At 46.2% G+C, this 18,351-nt stretch overlaps 1 protein-coding gene across 3 annotated transcripts in view; it reads left to right on the top strand.

Annotated features, from left to right (window-relative positions):
• Nucleotides 1-2,921: 2,921 nt before the first annotated feature.
• USP49 (ubiquitin specific peptidase 49) overlaps nucleotides 2,922-18,351 on the top strand; it is a 33,459-nt gene continuing 18,029 nt past the window's right edge. For 2 of the 3 annotated variants that reach the window (XM_069876229.1, XM_069876233.1), the window contains exon 1: nucleotides 2,922-2,965. The gene's annotated coding sequence lies outside the window, so the exon portion shown is untranslated. Of the gene's footprint in view, nucleotides 2,966-17,818; nucleotides 17,838-18,351 lie in introns of those variants that run through there. The other variant, XM_069876231.1, reaches the window with a different exon arrangement.

Below are 18,351 nucleotides of genomic sequence, written 5' to 3' on the forward strand. Positions count from 1 at the left end.
CAGCACTGGGTCCAGAACGGTCTGGTTAAGGAGCCACAATAAATGGCATAATGTTCTCAAGCATGATAGAAATTCCAACATGCTGCATATACTGAATTATTGCAACTCTGGGCTCCAGTTCCTGACGTGTGTGCTGGCTTCAGCGGGACTATTAATTCTCAGGGATGGAAATTCAGTGAGAATCTGGCCTGCTGTCATCCCACAGAGTTAAGTGTGACTAGAAAAACTTGTGAAAACAAACTCTTGTCTTTGTAGGAAGTTATTTCTGTCCCGGTTCTCCTTTTATCCCTCAAGGTTAAAAAAATTACTTTTTAATGACCAGATTAGTCATGCTGAATGTTGTTAATACTTTATTAATTCCCGAAAGATGTATTCTGTAACCAGAGATGTCAAAACTCTGGTCACATGTCTTAAAAACACAGAACGTGTGCTGGAACCTCTGGGGACTTCTGTGCTCTTATTAATACATTGTATTGTTCCTGGAGTAATAAAGTGGGACCCCTTGAGCTACGTTCTGCCTTCAATTACACCATTACAGCCATTGACGTCAGTAGGTTTCCGTGTGTGTAAGGATGGGGAGGATTCAGCCCTTTATGTCTTAGCAAAAATGTCTCTTTTTGTAACTGTTCTGTGAGCAAGGGGATCAGCTGCCTTTAATGAGGGGCTGCTTTTACTCTGCGTTTTTGCTTTCCTGGTGGACAAAATGACTGGTTTTCAACTGTATCAACTGCAGGAACCTCCTCATTCCCACCCTGTCTCCCCAAGCATCAACACCTAGTCTTGTAGGTTAACACCGTTTGCTTCTTAACGAGTCTCTAGGGGGCTTCCAGTTGTGTTACGCTGATGGATTGAGCCAAGGTAATTGAAAACCACCCTCATTCTGCCTCTGAAGACACTGTCTGGAAGGCTGTAGACCCACCGCCACCACTTCAGGGCCCTTGTAGACCCACCCCTCATTTATCAGGCCCAGGGAAGTGGTCGAGTTTCCATCCCTGGAGATGTTTAAAAGATGGGAAGAAGAGGTGCTTGGGGATATCTCTGTAGCCTCCTCTGGATCCGTTCCAACAGCTCCATCTCCTTCTTACACTGAGGATTCCAGAACTGGACACAATATTCCAGATGAGGTCTCACAAGAGAGGAACAGAGGGGCGTATGATTTAGTAGCACACAGGGCTTGATGATCTCAGAGGTTACAACCTATGACCTCTATGATCTCAGGGACCCCTGCCTGTCACTTCAGGTGCCCTGTAGGATGTCCCCTCGTCGTCCTGGGGACGCTGCCACCTCGGGGCCCCCGTAGCCCCCTGCCCCCCTCGCCTCACGCCCCCGTGAGCCCCCCCACTCCCCTCAGGGGCCCCGCAGGAAGGCGCCACCTCCCGCGCTGCCCCTTTAAGAGCCTCTTTGTCTCCGAAACCTCCTTATTTACCCTCCCGTGACCCAACCGAACTTCAGCCCGCGCCTCACAAAGCCCTGAGGAACGTCACGGGCCGGGGCCGGGCCCGGGGCAGCGCCCGCCCCTCGGCTCGGCCCTCTCCGCCATTGAAGAGCGGGGAGCTACGCAAGGTGCGTGAGCTACGCAAGAACTCTCTGCGCGGGTTGCGCAAGCGGCTCCCGGACGTGCGTAAATGACGCCCGATCGCGCGTAAAAGGCGGCCGAACGTGCGTAAACTACGTTGGAATCAGAGCGTGGTGGTGAGTGGCTCCAAGTGGAGGTGGAGGCCCTCAGGGGTCCGTGCTGGGACCAGTGGTGTTTGATGTCTTCATCGATGACATAGACAGCGAGATAGAGAGAACCCTCAGCCAGTTTGCAGGTGACAGCAAGCTGAGCGGTGCAGCTGCCACAGTGGGAGGATGGGATGTCGTCCAGAGGGACTGGACTGGCTCCAGAAGTGGGGCTGTGGGAACCTCATGAGGTTCAGCAAGGCCAAGCGCAAGGTCCTGCACCTCAGTCGGGACAATCCCTGAGTTCAGTACACGATGATGTGACTGAGAGCAGCCCTGTGGAGAAGGACTTGAGGGTGCTGGTCGATGAGAAGCTCAAATGAGCTGACAATGTGCGCTCGCAGCCCAGAAACCAACCGTGTCCTTGGCTGGATCCAAAGCAGCGTGGCCAGCAAGGTGAAGGAAGGGATTCTGCTCCTCTGTTCCTCTCTTGTGAGACTCCATCTGGGGTATCGTGTCCAGCTCTGGAATCCTCAACATAAGAAAGAGATGGAGCTGTTAGAACGGGTCCAGAGGAGGCTACAAAGATGATCTGAGGGCTGGAGCACCTCCCATATAAGGACAGGCTGAGAGAGTTGGGGTTGTTCATCCTGGAGAAGACTCCGAGGAGACCTTCTAGTGACCTTCCAGCTCCTGAAGGGGCTACAAGAAAGCTGGGGAAGGCTGTTCACAAAGGCTTGGAGTGATAGGACTAGGGGCAGTGGGTATAAACTGGAGAGGGGAAGATTTAGACTAGACTTAAGGAGGAATTTCTTCATGATGAGGGTGGAGAGGTGCTGGCCCAGGTTGCCCAGGGAGGCTGTGGCTGCCCCATCCCTGGAGGTGTTGAAGGGCAGGTTGGATGGTGCCTTGGGCACCCTGATCCAGCGGGAGGTGTCCCTGCCCATGGCCGGAGGGGGCTGGAACTAGATGATCTTTAAGGTCCCTTCCAACCCAAACTATCCTATGATTCTATGAACGTGCGTAAACTACGTAGTAACGCGCTCAAACCACATCCGTCTGCGCAAACGACACCCGCCTGCGTTCAGTGAGAACGGGGCTCCGCTCTACGCACTTTGCGCAGCGGAGCGAGCCGGGGGTGGGGGGGGTGGGGGGCCGGGCCGGGGCGGTTTGAGCGACGTGTCCTCCAGCCAATCGCGGGGCGGGGCGGGGCGCGGCGGCCAATGGGCGGGGAGAGGGGGCGGGGCCAGGGCCGTTGGGGCGTCTCGCGCTGGGTGACAGCTCGCGCGTGCTGGTGATGGCGGTAAATAAAGGGGCTTGAGGGGGGGGGGGCGGGTAAAGGCTGGAACCCCCCCTTGAACACGGAGGGAGGGGGGAGGACACCCGGTGTGAGGAGGGGGATGAGTGGTCCTGGGGGCCCCCTCATGTCCCCACTGCGTTCTGGGGAGGGGGGGGGCACACCCCCCCCCCATTTTCCCTCTCCCCCCTCCATCTTCCCCCTCCTCCCTCCATCTTCCCCCTCCTCGGTGGTCGCAGCCTTTGTCTGAGGGAGGCAGGAACTTTGGCTTTGTGGAAGAGCAGGGTCCCCCCCTTCGGGTACCGGGGTCCTTAGTGAGGGGGGGCGATAAACAGAGCCGGGATGGGGGCACCTCCACATCCCCCCCCACCCCCCCCTCATTGCTGTGTTTGAGGGGGCACCTCAACCACCCACCTCCCCCTCATTGCTGTGTTTGGGGACACCTCAACCCCCCCACCTCCCCCTCATTGCTGCGTTTGGGGGCACCTCAACCCCTCTGAACCCCCCCATCATTTCTGTGTCTGGGGGGGCACCTCAACCCCCCCCCCGCCTCATTGCTGTGTTTGGGGGCACCTTAACCCACCACCTCCCCCTCATTGCTGTGTTTGGGGGCACCTCAACCCCCCACCTCCCCCTCATTGCTGTGTTTGAGGGGGCACCTCAACCCCCCATCTCCCCCTCATTGCTGTGTTTGAAGGGGCACCTCAACCCCTCTGAACCCCCCCATCATTGCTGTGTTTGAGGGGGAACCTCAACCCCCCCACCTCCCCTCTCATTGCTGTGTTTGAGGGGTGAAGGCGTCTCACCCCCCCCCAATCCTCCCCTAGTGCTGTGTTTGAGGGAGGGGGTGCCTCAATCCTCTCTGACCCCCCCCCTTAGTGTTGTGCTGGGGGAGGGGGGTACCTCAGTAGCCCCTGATGCCCCCCAGTTCTGTGTTTGGGGGGTGATAAGGCTCCTCAATACACCCTCCTCCCTCATTGCTCTGTTTTGGGGGGGTGCCTCAATCCCCTCTGACACCCCCTTCATTGCTGTGTTTGGGGGGTGAGGGTGCCTCAACACGCCCCCCCCCCCCGCCCATCTTCCCCCAGTGTTGTGTTTGCGGAGGGGGCAAGAAAATGAGGAAAATCAATGCTAATTTGTATTTATTTAGCATAAAACCCCAAACAACCCGCTATGCAATTTGTGTTTTCCCTGGTAAAGAGGAGAAGTTGGTTAGAGGGGGCTGAGGGCATCTTGGGTTGGGGTCTCTCCATCACTGGCGTCGCCTCAAGGAGCCCTGCAGGCTTTAAAATCCTGTTTTCAGCACCGTTAGGAGCAGAGGGGGTGGCAGGCGTTTTTTTTGTCCCCTCCTGTGGACGCTGGGATCACTGAAGAGAATAACTGCTTGCTGCTACAAACAGGAGTCGGTGTTAGGAAAGCTGCAAATTTGAGAGAATGCGCCTGCTAATCGTGTTACCTGCGCTTGTACGTAGGGAAAACGGCATAATCTGTGTGTCAGAACAGCTCCTGATCTCCAGGTACAGCCAGCAGGGGAATATTGCCAGGGGTGATGAAAGCACCCGGTTGTTTCGAAATATATAAGGGGGAGAAAAAGTGTCTTTGCTTTTCAGAGCTACACTTCTAATCAGGGAAAGACGCTTGAAGTCGCCGCGCTTGTCTCATGTGAAATCTTGCAAGATTTAGTCCTTTTATATAGTGCTGCTTCGGAGAAGATGCTCGCTCAAAGCTGAAGAGCGCACGGTGAGCGATATGAAAGGCGTCGCTGATTCCCCAGCCCAGGCAAAACTCTAATTGACTTCATCGGGAGCTTGTCCTGAAGCCATGTGAATCGCTGCCGTGCAAAGGCAAGGCAAAAAATAGGGAGCAGATTAAAAGGGATGATAGGGAGGTGGGGCTGGAAGCAAAAATAAGGTGTTGGGGAGGGGGAACGAGGGGATTGTTGGTGAGGGATGGATCTGAGCTGCTGCTCAAGAGAAGGAAATGCATCGATGGGATGTGAGAACGAGGACAGGGGAGGCTGAGAGCGAGTAAATTGCTGGTATTGTGAATATCAAAACTCTTCGTGGGTGTGAGTACTGCGGATTAAACTCGCCCTTGGATTGAACAAGTGTCAGCCTAACAGAAGGGGTTGAAGTTACACTGTGTTTATAGCAGCAGCGGATCCAGCGCTGAATTTCTGCTGCTCTGCCTTTTGCAGCTGCACTTGGGGGCTGCTGTTGTTTAATGATTGTCAGATATTGTTGGTATGATGTTAAAAACAAAGAGGAGAGAGCAACAAAAGCGTTTGCTGTTGTTTTTAATTGCTTTGAAAATACTCTAGGCTCAAATATTTGAAAATTGTGTGCCAAACAGGAGCAACATCTGATGTCTCTGAGCTAGGCAAGCTTTCAAACAAGAGGCTGCAAACGGTAAACACTTGTTTATTTTTGCCCTAATCATTCTTCCTATTAATCTGAGCTGAGTTCAAGTGAAAAGGGCGTTTTGAAGTTGGCAGCTTTTCAGGTCTGGAATAGTTCTTCGTCTTGTGCAAGTTCTGTTTGCTACAAGGAATTTTGCTTATTCAGGAGCAGGGCTTAACAATAGTCACATATGCAACGGTTTATAGGGTGTTACAGCGAGTAAGTCAGAATTGGGGATTTATTTAGCTGTTGTGTGTCCAAAGATCGTTAGTAAAGAATCCATCCCTACAATTCCTGCGGAGATTCAGGCTGCATGTGGTACAGAGCCCTGCGGTTGACAAGGCACGCTGGAGGCCTGTAACGATGGAGAAATTGTGAATAAACCTCATGCACTGCAGCCTGCAAAATGAAACAGCTCTTGGTCGGAGCGATATTTGGATTGGTAAGCTTGAAGGGAACGGCAAAGCCTCCCTCTCCCATGTGTTGTACTGTTAATCTTCAAAACACTGCTGATGAAAAAAGGAAAAGGGACAGTTAGCTTTGTGCGTCGCCTCTGCATCGGGCGTGAAAGCCTAGAGTGCGGTTTCTTGCTGCAGTGGATTTCTTGGAACTAATTGTAGTCCTGCACTTGGCGATGGCTTCTTCACAGCTCTCTGTCCGCAGCAGATGCTGCAGGTTGTTTTCGTAAGCTAGAATGCACTTACTTGTTAATTGTGCTTTTTAGAAGTAGTTATTGTTTTGTCTCAGTACCCAAGGATGAGTGACAAGAAGCACTTTCTCTAAGTGGCAAAAGTGGTATCAAATACTGAATGTGTCTTTTAAAATCGTGTTTTTATTGGCCTTTTTTTTTTTTTCTTTCTTTAGCTGTTTCATAGTGAAATCTCTTAGGACTTCTGCTGGGACTCGTAAAGTGAGATTTAGTGTTTTCTCAGCCCTTAGAAACTGTTAGCAGATAGATTTAGAATAGCTAACAAATGGAAATACTGTGAAATTCAGTTTCTCTCTTACAAGGGTACGTGCAAGTTCTTTCACATGTGTTTTTTGCTTTGGGGAAGCGTGAAGGGGGTTCTGAAGTTGACCTTGGCTCCGAGTGAAAACAAACCTGAGGCTTTTGGTTTAAAATCATTTGTTAGAAATTAATAGAGAGATCCTAAGGTAGGATATTTGAGAACGCAGAAATTCAGACTAAATGGGGGGAAAAGAAAGATGGGGTGGCCCTGGCGACAGGACATGCTCTGAAAGATCCCCCTGATCCTTCATTTTCCATGCATGAATCCTCTCCAGCGGATGAGAGATACTGGAAGTTTCTCACTTTGTTTAACAGCCTTTGTGGTTTTCCCCTCAAATATTTCATCAAGCACTGGTTTTCTTGTTTGGGGAGTGAAACCTTCGGAGATGTTCTTGACTCAGCAGCCTGTTGTTAATTGCTCCTGTATAAACACTTCACGTCTCCTCAAAAACGTTTGGGCTGTTGAATTGAAGCCCCCCTCCTGTTACTAGTGAGTTGAAGTCCATCCTCGTTAGCATGAAACCCTTAATGCGTCATCGCTTTGGTGTCTGCTAAGCGAATTCAACAAGTTGCTTCACAGAAGTCACAACCATTTTAAAATCTGATTTATAGATCTGAGCGTCTGGGCTGTTTGTTACCTCTCCGTGCATATGGACGCTAACGCTCTCCACTTTTGTGCCGTTGAATTACAGCCCCAGCACACAGGCTCCATCGCATAACGGGCAGCAGAGCAGCTAGAACGCCACCGAAACAAAAGAAAGATTCAAGTGGGAGTGAGGGGAGAGAAGGTAAAAATGGAGGGAGAGATTCCACCCTTTTGGCAGTGTTGTAGGGAAGTGATTTCTAAGGTAGCCTGAAGCTTTTCATTTGTATATTTGCAGTAACTCCTGCCACAGGGTAGGGATGAAAATGCAAATTAAAATGCGCACTCTGTTACACTGCGTGCTGCTGGTTTTGAAGGGGGAAAAACCCCTTTTTGCTGCAGTGTTAGGAAGTGAGTCAATACCTTTAGCGTATATGAGATGGGTAGCAATGAAATAAACGTGGCTACTTTGAGATAAGTGTTGTTAATTAGCTTTTTGCTTACAAGGTGATAGCGAGCACATGGTAACTGTTACAGCACCAGTGCCTTACCAAGATCAGTGTAAAATCTCTCAGGAAATGACAAACTTGTCGAGGCATACCTTGAGATTTTTTACAGAAGGCTTGCTAGGTAAGTTCCTCTAATTAGCTAATTATAATGTAATTCGCTGGGACATTTGTCCTCGTGAGAACTTTGCTGAGAAAATAGAAGGAAAATACAGGCTGCTCTGAGAAGCAGAAGCATTTTTTAGCCTGTCCTCATCCCTCCCGATGGCGTCCAGGTTTGCTTTCTGGTTTCACTGCCTGAGCTGTGTAATTCAGCTGCGTTTTCAAACGAAGGCAGAATCTGGAATCCGCAGCTCTGACAGTTCAAAGTTAGTGTGAGCACATCTGAAATGTCTTGTCTAACATGTCAGTCATGACTGATGTACTCTTTAAAAAAAAAATCTTAACAAGATGCATTTTTGATGTTCTGTAGTTTTGCTAACTGAAACGCACTTCAGCCACAGTGAGAACCGCATACTCAGACGTAGGAATCTCTGCAGAAGGCTGGAATTGCTAAATAACACGCTTCACTTTAAAGAAAATGATTATTTGATTTATTATAACACACCTCGGTGTGTTGTCTGTATCACGAAAACATCTATGCTCAACCTCTAACCAAGACTATTGAAACAGAAACTTTTTTCCCCCCTCTGGGTGAAACCAGTGGCAGTTTTGAAAGAACCGTTTTAATGGAGAAAAGCTTTAGTGCATTTATGTTCTTTTCAGGCTTTTCAGTCAAACCATGGAAGATCAAGTCAAGAGTTATGAGCCACAGCTGTGTTTCTCCATTGAGACCTCCTATAGGACATCAGCTGAGCTGATTAAGGAGTGGTGACCACAGCCCCCTTCCCTTATTCACTCTGAAAGGCAAATCCGTCCACTTGATTGAGAAGCATCGCCTTGCGACCATATTTTCTCATTCACTTGCAGTGGGCGGCTTAGATTCGATGAAGAAATACTGTCCGAGAGTTACATTCTGTCCTTCTCTCTCATGCTATGAAAAGCATCTGCAGACAATTCAAGGTTTTGAACTCTAAATTAGAACGGTGCGGACTCAGGGTCTTTGCAGCCTGGTTAGGTTGGTGTGCAGATGAAGGGATAAGTAGCTTTTAGCTGGAAATACTAAAAGAGTATCCTAAGAGGGGCAGTCAATGCTGGCTTGTGTTTCTGTACTGCTGCGGCTTTGTTCCCCGCTTTCCTGGGAGGGATCAGTGTTTCCAAGCCTGACTCCATTCCAATAAGTTTGTGATAAATGTGCTTTTTCTTCAAACAGCAAAACTGTGTTTTATGGTAAATCCTTTCTGTCTTTTGGTGCAATAGGATCTGGTGCATCTCCTGCTGGGTGCTACCTTTACCTGCTAATTTTAGATTGTTTAGAATTCCACATCATGTTGTGTATGAAACGTGCTTCAACTGAATAACAAGTGCCTTGTGTATTATGAGAATGATAGAGATTTGTGGCTGCCTTCTAGTGTGAGTGTTATCTGTATAAATATTGAACTGTCGATATCAGGACAAATAATTCCTTCGTACGCAAAACTTCAGCAAATATTGTCTGGCTTGAATGCCCCTGCCGATCTGTGTAACTTAGTCAAATGAGGAGCTGATATAGTTTTTGAGTCATTAGGGTTTGCATTTTTGTTCACTGTGGGGTTTGTATTAATGACAATGTCTTGTGGGGTTTCTGGGTGGGGGGAGAGGTTGAAGGAATCCAGAGAAGGCCACGAAGATGATCCAAGGGCTGGAGCAGCTCCCATGTGGGGACGGGCTGAGAGAGTTGGGCTTGTTCAGCCTGGAGAAGAGAAGGCTACAGGGAGAAAAAAATCCATGCATTCTTTTTTTTTTTAAAGTTAAATCAGCTAACTGTTTATTCACTGGATTGTGAGAAAGAGTCCTTAGCTTGGCTTTAATGATGTTTAATCATTCTTTCAAAAATACAAAGAAGGTACTAAAAGCTGTTCAGCTAAGCTTTAAGGAACTAATAGCTGTAACTGAGATTCAAAAGTGATTTAGTTCCAGAGGTAAGTCCATAATCCTACCAGTCATGAGTTAATCTGTCGTCAGACTAAGACTAGAAGCAAATCTGTTTAACTAAGAATAGTTAATTCACCTGAATTAGAGCAAGGATGAAGGTCCTTCTCGCAAGAGTTAGTTTATTTTGAGAAAACATAATACTCATCACAGAGATTGAAAACAGCAAGAGTTTTTCAAAAGCAGACTGAAAAATTCTGCTTTGACATTCACACTGCTCCTTTTCTGGATGCATTTCAGGGTGATTTGGTAGCAGGGCTGCCCAGCTTGATGGTTTGGACACAGGGAAAATGCATGTGTCAGTGAATAAAAAAGATATTATTCTGATTTCTTATAGTATTGGAAGGTTTAGGGACAGCTTTTTGAGGCATAGGATTGTGACATCAAAACCAAATTCACCTCTCCCCCTTTCCTTGTCCTGTTGTCGTTTCATCTCAAGACAAATCGCTGTGCTGAACTCTAACCTCTTAGTAGGATAATTTATTAAAATAGCAGATGCTACAGAATCGGGCCCGAGTTGATCTTCAGTCCTTAAAGAAGATTAACAACCTGATATTTTGCCAGTCGTGTTCCTGTTTCCTACCTCGTTCTGTTACGCTGATGTGTTGCAGTGAGGACAAAGGCGCTACTCCTGCGATAACGCCTGTAATTTATAGACAAGGATTTCAGCCAGAACAGGATTCATAATATGCAAATTAGGAATAATTCCATCGAGGAGGGGGGAGAAACTGCGTGTAAGCACGTGTAATTGTTTCTTGTGTACCAGAAAATAGGGGCTTGGACCTTGTGTGTCAGTGGCAGGGTAGACCTGGGGAAGGGTAAGACTGAAAATACAGTTTCATTCATGCCACTTGGGCTCTCCTTTTGCACAAGAGTCTTTCCAGAGGGGAATACTCAGAGCAAGGGGACAGGTAAATCTCTGCAATTCTTTGATGACAAGGAAATGGAGAAAACCTTTTTTTGAGCCCCGTGGTCCGAGTGAAGGCTGGGTCAGATCGTGTGCTTCTCCCAGACCTGAGGATCAGAAGCTTGCTCCTGTACAGGGCTGTGAGCACATGTGTGTGCTGCACAAGTAAACGCTGCTGAGCACCTTGAGCTGTTGTCTGAGTGTTGTTGGTTGGACAAATAAAGAGCTAGAAGCCCTGGCTACATTTAGATAAATTGGTCGCTATGTTTTACTCCGTTTACCAGTTAACCAGAACACACGGAATGTTTTCTGTCTGCTGTTCTGTTTTGCTCGCTTAGGGTTTTAAAAGACCTAAGAGTAGTTGATTGGCAAGGGAAAGAAAAAAATGGAGAATTGTGTTGAAACCCTTCGTTATTTTCCTCTTGTAGTGCCTGTTCCTCGAACACATCGAAGGCACCTTTCCTGCTTAAAGCACAGCAAAATGGGACTGTGGAGCACTGTGCTGATATTTAAAACCATTTGCCTCTTCATTGTGGCTGTGAAGTTAATAAGGCACAGCCTGCTGGGCTTGTCTTGTTCTTTATTGCTGCAGTAGATGGCAGTGACATGTTCGTTTGACTGATTGCTTTATGTGTTGTATCAGCTGTGATGTTGGTTTGAATTAGTTAATCGTCTGCCGAAGATTTTGCCAAGATGGATATGAATTAAGACGCGCGAGAGAGAACAACAGAGGAGGACCCATAACTTACCAAGGGCTCACTCTCTGGTTTAATCCGTCTTTGTGTCTGTCACAAAGAGATTCGGGAAGAGGCTGCTGCCGAGCACCAGGGCCGTTCCATTGATCTCCGCTGCAGCCGGCAGTTTGGTGTGCGGGAGCAGCACCAAGAGCGTTCCCCGATGTGCCGGAGCTGGGAAACTTCACCTCCTACCTATGCGACGAAGGGCCTTGGCTTTGGTTTGGTTTGTTAAAACTGCATGTCTTTCGGTGCAAAAATAATCAATTTTTGCAAGTGATGGGGGAGCGAAGCAAGGTGCTGCGGGTTCAAATGTAATCGGTTCTGGCCTTGCTAACGCAGCTTTGAAGTTGTGTCTAATTTTGTTGATGTTGTTGTGACGGCAGGTGGAAATGGCATAGGATTTTCCCTACCAAAGGTTGAAGGTGTAGGGTTTAATATTTTCAATATCTACTGTCTGAGCTACTGCTCTGGACCTCAGTTCTGAGTGTATTGTGGATATGATGATTGGTGATAGATGTGGTATACACTGAGTGTGAAAAATAGTGTTTAAAGTGTGTGATCCAAAGAAATAAGTCTTTCTGTATTCTGAAAAATGGAGCTTTTTATAGCAGACTATGATTAAAAGGAATAACAAGGTAGGGGAAAGTGGGGAATGGCTGCTTATCACCTCTATTCCTGCTTTGTTAGGCCGTGCTGAAATATAACGTGGCTTGTTTTGTTTGACTTGTACCTCGTTAATTATTCTTAAACTGCCTTGTTCACTGTTGCGCAGGTCCTGACCCCGAATACGTAAGCACGTACTCTGTCCATGTGAGCAGGCTCACTAAACTTGGATACTTGCGAACTGGGCAGTGGTAAGTGTGAAAGGAAGCAAAAAGACATCAGTCTTGGTGTGAATCCCAGCCATTTTGGAGCTGTAGGGTGTAAAGAACTGGATTTTCACAGTGAAAACTGGTGTTGACTTGGAGTCTGTGACTTTGCATCCATTAGAGCTCCTTTGCCATCTGCTGGCGGAGTGTCCTCAGGAGCGATGTCTGAGGGCAAACAGGTAGAAAAGTTTAACAAGCCTGTGGCACGTCTCTCTCTGATGGCTTCACAATTACTGAAACAGGATCTGTTGGGGATTCATGGATTCTATAAAGCTGGTTGCTTGACTCTTAAAGTGAAATTATTACTTTATATTGGGCAGTTAGCGTCTAATTTCAGGCTCTTCTAACACAAAACATAATTTCGCATTTGGTTCTGATAATTCAAATTGGATGCGTTTGCGATATGTTGCTTCAGGCTTCGACAGATGTAAGGGCCAGTGGGATTACAGCATCAACTCTTTCCCCTTCGAACCAGTTCACGAGGGCTAGAGGAAATGCTGAGAAGTGGTTTAATGTGAATGTTTTTAATGTGAATTGTTTGAAAGTGAGTGCCTTTTTTACACAGCGTATCTGTATCGTGTTTCCCAGCTTATTAACACTTCAAAAAGCCAAACCAGAAATAAAACCTCAGAAGCCTATGAAAAGAAAGGGGAAAGGGGGGATTTTATGTGTTGCAATAAATGAAGAAACATTAACTTCCAGAAAGCCGTGAGCTAAGCAGTGTATAGCATTTTAATAATGCTTTTTGCCAGCCGGGGCCATTGTTTAGGAACTTCCCACATTTTCAGGGATCGGTAGGACATGTATCTTTTTTTGTTTTGCAATGACCCAAACGAATAAATAGTATTGAGTTTATTGCCCATTGAAAAGCTGTTCTTAAAGCTATGGTCAGAAGGGGAAATTGAAGCTGCAGGGAGCTGGGAGCTTTACCTGAGGCTTTAGTCGCTTACTATTATTCATCTTTTGCACTTAGATGAGAAACGGTGTTGGGAAGAATATTCACATTTCATCTTTAAAATAGTTTTAATTTTAAAACATTCCAAGTTGAAACTTGTGCGGCTGGGGAGTTGGAATGGCAACATAAATACCTGGATGGTGAGTTTCTAAGGAGGGCTGTACTCAAATGCTTCATGAACTGAAGAATTTCACCTCCTCTTTGCCTTTCCGTGATTATTTTCAAGCCATAAACTGCCGGATCTTTTCCTAGCGAATGCTGAACTGTTTCTGGTTTAAGAGGATCTTCATCGGGAAGGAATGTAAAGAGAAGACACATGCACATTTGCAACTATTTGTTGGCCTGTATGAAGTATGAATTATTGCTCTAGGAGGGCATAGGCAGTGTGAAGTCTTTTGTTTCACTCATAAATTTATTCTAAGCAAGCAAAAGGCGCTTGCTGTTTTTTTCTGACTTCTTAGAGTTTGCCAACAAGCCTCTCTGGGAAATTTCAAAAAGGCAGAATAAGGTTATTTTATCTGTTCCAGGCATTTTCCTCAGTCCCTATTCCTAAAGCTGATAATATTTGCCCCAAAGCTGGGGAGAGGCTCTTGATCAGGGAGGGCAGGGATAGGACAAGGGGAAATGGTTTTCAGCTGAAAGAGGGGAGATTGAGATGAGATCTTAGGGAGAAATGTTTTGCTGTGAGGGCGGGGAGGCCCTGGCCCAGGTTGCCCAGAGCAGGAGTGGCTGCCCCATCCCTGGAAGTGTTCAAGGCCAGGCTGGATGGGGCTTGGAGCCCCTGATCCAGTGGGAGGTGTCCTGCCCATGGCAGGGGGTGGAACTTGGTGGGTTTCAAGGTCCCTTTCAACCTAAACCATTCCACAATTCTGTGAACATCTCATGTTCCTTCCAGTCTTGATCAGTATAGATGGGTTAACAGCACCTTTCAGTTTATATGAGCCCTTAGATTTAAGTGTGCCAGTCATAGCTAAAACAGTCAAAACATTTGAAGTTTTTTTCTAAAGTACTCAAAATTCCAGAGTTTTAGGGGAAAGAGGGATTTTTTGATCCTTAACTCTTTCCCTGGGGCTTCATGAGTACTGAATTCAGCTTTAGCAGTTTGTCTGATCAGCTCGGTGGTTGGAGTGTTAACAGATTGCACCTGTAAATCTTGGGGGGTGGGAGGGTGTGTATGTATAGTATCTCTGCTACTTGTAGCTGCTTGGTACTTGGTAGGTTTTATGTCTGATACATTGTGATAGTGGGATCTTAACATCTCTGAAGATTTGAGACGTTTCCATCTGTGAGCTGATGTAAAACATGAACGAAACGTTTATCTTCTCTCACTTACCTCCCTACAGCTGTGCAGACTGAGCTTCACAGGGAGTTTGACCAGTTTTTGGGGGTGAATTGGTGTCGGGGCAAATTGGGGGCCCCTCAAGCCTTTTTCTTTTCACTGTGGAGTTTGAAATGTTTGAAGCTAATTGCACTCAAAACATCACAGTGCCTGTACTCCGCATTGTACACTAAAATCCACCAGCTTTAGCTTCCCAAGATGCTTCAGAGAACCAAGTCCTGCAGAAGTCGTGGTTAGTCCCACCGAGGATGCCAGTGCAGGCAACAGGATTTTTTTTTAATCCTTGTGCTTTTGAGTGCTTTGAGGTTTTTTTGGTTTTGGGTTGTTTTTTTCGGTTTTTTTTTTGCAATGACTGAATATTCCTTTGAAAACTGATTCCTGAGATTCCAGGTTTGGGCCTAGAGCAAATTTTTACAGCACAGTGTGAGCTCCCAGCAACAGTTTAACATTGACATAGTTATAATTAACTTAAAGGAGTTTATAAAACAGAACTCGCTGTGGAAGTTGGCAGGAAAGTCACATTTCCATCAAGGTCTCTTATGATTATGGCTTGGGAGTTGGAACAGCTTGGTGGGGCCAGTTGGGTACCAGCAGCAGAAACCACCTGAAGTCCTGAGCTTGGCATGACTCCTGCAGGACACTGGCTGCCTTCCGAGGTGAATGTTTCAGGATTTGGGAAACTCTGGATTCAGGTGGAGGGTTTCTGTCTTTCAAGGCTCCATCTGGGTGAGGAGGTTGGTGCTTGAGGTGTGCGCTGGCCAGGAGGGAGATGGGGTCAGCGACTTCTTCTGCTATCACAGCTCAAGTCACACCTGTTTGTCTGTCTGTCTTCTAATTTCTGGTTTATTCATGTATTCAGAGTAGCTATTTAATTCATTGTTTTGCTTGCCTTTTCAAAGAAACACCAAACCTGGAATCATCTGTAACTCTTCTCCTGTATTTTCCATTTTTCTTTGTCAGCTGTGTTAATTTGCCTGTAACTAACTTGATAGTGTGTCACCCAGGATAGAGGGAATCCAGCAATTGCAGGATATAAAGCTGACAGTTTTCAAGAAAATATGCTTTCAGAATAATTGAAAAAATCTCTAGGGCGATTGTCACTCTTCGGAGATGCAAATTAAAAGTCTAAAACCAGCAGGGTACAAACTAGAGGAGCGAAGGGAGAAACCCGTTCTTGCCTGGGCAAGCTGAAGGGGAGAAATGTTTTTCAGGTGTCCCTGCCTATGGCAGGGGAGTTGGAGCAGGATCAGCTTTGAGGTCCCTTCCAACACAAACCGTTATATGATTCTGTTGCTCTTTGGAGACAGTAAAAAAGAGCTGCTTTCACGTTTTCCTGGGTGTTTTGCTTGCTTTAGTTGAGTGAGTAGTTCTGGGCTGTGCAATCACTTGGTAAGGACTGAAGATCCCTGCTCAGATGATGCAGTGGTGACATCCGTTAATTCGTGCAGCTATTTCTTTTAGTCTAGTAGAATATCAATTTCTCAAGTTTTTCTGTTTACCATTGCCAGTGGCTTTGAGGAGCCGATACAGGATGTACGTGGACGGCTCTCACTACCAGAGGAACATGAATGTCTTGAGCAGGAAATCTTTTTCTGTCTTCCATGCAGCTCCAATTACATGTTTTTGTTAGCTATCTGGTTCAATAATTAGTTCCTCACAAATGGGTAGGTTAAAATAATTGTAGGAATAATGTTTGTGAGTAGTTGTATGCCATTTTTAGATATATATTCTCTCTAGTATCTCCTTAGTTGCACTTTTGAGTATTTGCAGCATGCTAGAAATTCTGCTCCGGGGTTGCACATAAAAAAATTGTTTATTCAGGAAGAGAGCAGAAGGTGCTCGAATTTTTACACCTAAGACTTTTAAACCTGTTTGATCAAATGCAGTATATTTGTGTAGGATCTGTAGTTTTGACAGAAACCAAGAATATCTAAAGACATTGTTTTTTACAGTGTTTTAAGACAAAATGAGGAGGTAAAACAAAAAAAGACAAATGTGCTTTATTTCAAGCGGTCCCGGTTCCCAGTGGCCTTGTGAAATGCTGCTGCATTTCACTTCTGCCAGTCCCAGGAGAGGGATGAAGGAATGAAAGGATCTTTTGGTCTGAGCTTCCCACCTGTCCTTAAAGGTGATTTCCAGGCTGCAGCTAGAAGTTTGTGTCAGTACTTTGGACTCTTATTTGTTCTGGAATCACTGGGTAAATGAAAGCTGCATCTCATTTCCAAGGCTAAAAATCCAGCACCTTTCCTGATCCTTTGGCTTTTCATTTTGCTTGGGGTGTGTGTGTTTAGGAAAAGAAAGTAGCTGGTGGCAACAGATCCATACAGATGTCTTTAATCAGTTTCCAAATGTGTAACAATGGCACAAAGCAGTATAATAAAGTCATGTGTTTTATTTTAACGCTCTTTTAGGGTCAAGAGACAAATTGTTTCTGCTGTGTTTGGTTCTTGGAGCTGTTATATGATCTTGCCATAAGTTTTTCCAGGATTACGAGGCACATAAGAAAAGAAAGTAGAGTTTTATCCAGTATTTAAATACTATTAGTGATTTGCAAGGTGAGAATTGTTCAAATGGGCTCTAGGACATTACTGGTAAACCAGGAAGAACTGGCTAAACAACTGCCTTTATTTTCCTTTTTTTTCCTATTTACTTCAGTTTTAACTCACCTTTGGTTGTATTGCATGCTGCTTCTGGTACCTTTTCTCCCCACAGAGCAATTAAGTTGTTCTTCCTACCCTCTTTTCCTTCCCCCATCTCTTACCTGGAACAGAAAGGATCTAAGTGGGTAGGAAAGGACAAGTATATAGATATTTCTTAAAATGAAATGTCTTATCTCTCTCCGTAGCGCCAGGAAAGGAGGTTGTAGCAAGGTAGATGCTGGGCTGTTCTCCTGGTAACAAGTGATAGGATGAAAGGAAATGGCCTCAAGTTATGCCAGGGAAGGTTTCAATTTGATATTAGGAAAAATTTCTTTACTGCAAGAGTGGTTGAAGCCCTGGCAGAGGCTGCCCAGGGCAGTGGTGGAGTCTCCATCCCTGGAGGGGTTCAAAAAGCTTGAGACCTTGGTACTTTGTGTCGTGGTTTAGCAGGCACAGTGGTGTTGGGCTGATGGTTGGACTGGATGAGCTTAGAGGGCTTTTCCAACCTTAATGATTCCATGATTGTCCCTTGATGGAAAAAAATTGTAAACCCAAGGAATAAACCTGATGTGCTGTAATAGCAGAGAGGAGAGTTCTGTTCGTTTCCATGTCCTTAAAACACGAGGTGTTAATTCTCCATCATTAAACTGTTGTTGCTTATGGCTTGTCCTAGGCTGTCACCTCAACCGCATAACTTTGTGTTCAGTCGTTGCAATATCTTAAACAGCTCCAGCCCTGTAATCATCACAAGGTTGTTTTTTCTCCCCCTTGTGCAACTGTTTACAGGTTCTGACTCATCTTTGTGTTTCCCTTTAATCACAGCTTTGTAGTTCCTCCTGTTGGTCTGCTCTTTTTATTCTCACTGGTAGGTTGTGGCGAGCGATTTGTTTACCTATGTAAAAGAGGAACAGATTTTGTTCTTAGTCGTGTGCGTGTCTTTCAGTGACTTATTTAGCAGTCTGCCTGCGTGTGGGATGGCGAGGCTGAGCCTGCAGACGCTCCAGCTGCCTGGAGCACACGTACTGCGCTACACGAGAGAGCCGGGTTTAATTCGGTTTTCACGGAAGGGGACAAAACTGTGAGTCAGTAACAGGCATCTTTAACCTGAAGAAGGAATCTTTGAGTCGGTGTGTGGCACCTGGCAGGGGATGGAACGTGAGCCCATTGTCGTGAGCGGGGCGGATGCTCTGAGGTGAGGACCACACTGGTGCCAGGATGGAGGTCTTATTTGAGGAGGCTGGAAATCATTAACATGGTTTGGGTTAAATAAACGCTGTTTATTCCAAATTTGCAGAGCAGACAAATGTGTATGGTATTAGGATTTTAATTTGCAAGGGTAGGTACCTTAAGAGAATCAAGTGGGAATATCACTTGCAGTA

Source organism: Phaenicophaeus curvirostris, chromosome 24, assembly GCF_032191515.1.
Source record: "Phaenicophaeus curvirostris isolate KB17595 chromosome 24, BPBGC_Pcur_1.0, whole genome shotgun sequence".
Taxonomy (NCBI): Eukaryota; Metazoa; Chordata; class Aves; order Cuculiformes; family Cuculidae; genus Phaenicophaeus; species Phaenicophaeus curvirostris.